Source organism: Triticum dicoccoides, chromosome 7B, assembly GCF_002162155.2.
Source record: "Triticum dicoccoides isolate Atlit2015 ecotype Zavitan chromosome 7B, WEW_v2.0, whole genome shotgun sequence".
Lineage (NCBI taxonomy): Eukaryota > Viridiplantae > Streptophyta > Magnoliopsida > Poales > Poaceae > Triticum > Triticum dicoccoides.
The window spans coordinates 609,685,301-609,688,017 of NC_041393.1; the positions used below are offsets into that span (position 1 = coordinate 609,685,301).

Below are 2,717 nucleotides of genomic sequence, written 5' to 3' on the forward strand. Positions count from 1 at the left end.
CGCCGCCGAGCCGCGCGGGCTTCGCCTGGCGACGTCCGCCGGCGGGGGCGAGGGGAGGAGGGGCCTGCGCTGGCTGCGGCTAGGGTTCGCTCCCGGGCCGCCCGCGGGAGCGACCTGGGGAGCGACCTGCTGCAAATTTGTAGATAGCATCAGCCTTTCACGTTAAAATAATTACATCTTATAAAAGCAGTAAATTTCTTGATAAATCTAATAATAACAGTTTGAGGTTATGACTCAAATCAAAATTTCGGATGCATGAAACAAGCAGGAACTAAACCCTTCCCTACAGAAATGCCTAACAAGTGGTACTCTACATCAGAGATGGGATGGTAAAAACATACCACAATTTATCTCCTTCCAAATGCTTGCCGAGATCTCCATACTTGCCCGGTTCGATATGGTATCCATCAAATGTGTACGCTGTAGGTCCGTACAATTTCTGACACACACCCCTCCCTCATGGGCTCAGCCCGTTTAGTTTCTTTTTTAAGTTTTAAACTTCAAAAAGTGAATGTACGACCTGGGATTTGAACTGCAGACATCATGTAGTATTCGTAAGGGCACAACCATCTACGATAGCTAATCGGGTGTGCTTCTTAACCTTGTTTTATCCTTCTTGCGTGAGATAAATAACGCTAAGAAAAACACACAGCACCTTCACTCTTTGGTTTTTCTTTCCCTTTTTTATGCACGGTTTTCGCTCGGGTTTTTATTGCTCCTTTTTTGTTCATAAAATAGGAATATTAGTATCTTAAAAAATTGTACAGAAAATTAAAAAAATGTTCATATTTTTCAAACTTGCTCAGAATGTCAAAACATGAACATTATTTAAAAAGAGCAAACAAGATTTTGAAAGCGGACATTTTCTGAAAAACAGTAAAAAAATTGAATTCCACAAAAAATCAGAAAAATACGAACATAATTTGAATTCTGAAAATTTTTAATATATGAGAAATAGAAAAAATGAACAGAAAAGAATGAAAAATCAAATAATATGAAAAAGGAAAAAATAGAACAGGAGAGAAGATAAAAAGAAAAAAGGAAATGAAAAAGAAAAAATGCGGTTCACGACCTCCGAGAAGGTTCCCAAAACCGGGAAAATTGCTGGGAAGCCGATGTTCCCAAAACCGGGAATGCTTTTTTGCAGCCTTTTTTTAGTGATTTTCTTTTCAATTTTGCAAAAATTTCTGATCCATCAAATATTAAAAAAAAGAGAGGAACCTTTTACAAATCCGCAAGCTCTTGGGCCGGTCCTACCATGGGCATTGCCCACCGGTTGGAAAAGAAGGGACTATTTCAAGAATGTTAAAAAAAAAACCATGTTCAAGTCCGGGTAGGCCAGAAAACTCCGTTTAAGAGCACGTTGTTTCTCGACATCCGTCGAATGATCCCAATTTTTTAATTTACTTTTATGAACATCTCAAGGCACCATGTGTCCATGCCAAGTTGTTTTGGTTTTCCATAATTTTTGCATCTTCTAGAGTTTTCTCGGTCAACAAGGGTGATAAATGGCCGGACGTGTCACAATTTACATACGGTATCGAAAAATGTTAAAAACTCAAAATAACAATTTTGAGTACATGTTCAAATTATAATTTAAATAAGTACTTAAAAATATTTTTTATTTTTCCTTGTTTTCACGCGATAGTGAACCGACCCAGTAGGCGGCCTCCTGTGAAAAAAGTATTTAATTTGTGAACTTTTTTCAAATTCGTGAACTTGTTTTCAAATTGATGAACTTTTTTTCAATTTTGTCAAATTCGTAAACTTTTATCCTAATCGATGAGCATTTTTCATTTTGCGAATGTTGTTCCTCCTTGGAGCTGGGGGCGTTCGTGTGTTCCAGAGCCAGTCCATCAAAACCGAGGTCCCTGTGTCAAAATCTAAGTTGGCTCTATCTTGTTAGAGAAAAACGTCCGACTGGATTCAGTTGTCGTCTATAGCGGGTTGTGTGCATAAAAAGTATTTTGAGGTCTCTTTTTAATTGCCTTAATATATATTTTTGTAGGCATTTCAATGAAACACCTCGAAAAAGCAAAGGTGTTTCCTCACATGCCTCAAGTGAATGGAGGCGTTTTGGAATTTTAGAAAATATCTCCACAAATGACAGGAATCCTACAACTGATAATTTCATATACTTATGAAAAGTTGAAGTCATAAAGGTTATTTCCCTTCCTCTAACCATAAACTACCATCTAGCTGGTCGCCCCAATTATTTTGACAAGCTTTATTATTCGAGAGGTCGCTGGATCGAGTCCTGAGAAATGCCAATAAAACGCATAAATTTTTCTTGGGAGGTCCAGAATGATGGACCGACGGTTTGGTCTTGCACATCGTTTTAGTATGTTCTTATAAACTTTCTGCTGTTTTTATAACCAAAGGCCATTGTAGTGGAGCGGCAAAGCTGTGTAATCTGGAGGATAAGTTGACGAGTTTGATTCCTGGTATGAACTTACTCCTTTGAGGAATTTTACGTCTGCCTTTCAATAGCAAGCGGCCTAGCGCTTGCTGGGCTGGCCCAGTTATGCATAACAAAGGTCTCGGTGGAGACATCGTACTTGCATTGTCTCAAAAAAAAAAAAAGACATCATACTTTCAAAAAAGACCACATGCCCATCCTTATGAAGGGATATAGGATAATCACAATCGTTGATGTGTTTAGGGGGGTCGTACCGAAGCGGAAGTGAATCTATCGAGGAGAATAATAGAAACTGGAT

At 38.7% G+C, this 2,717-nt stretch overlaps 1 pseudogene; it reads right to left on the reverse strand.

The window, feature by feature from the left end:
- LOC119339206 overlaps positions 1 to 2,717 on the reverse strand; it is a 61,596-nt pseudogene that overhangs the window by 20,867 nt on the left and 38,012 nt on the right.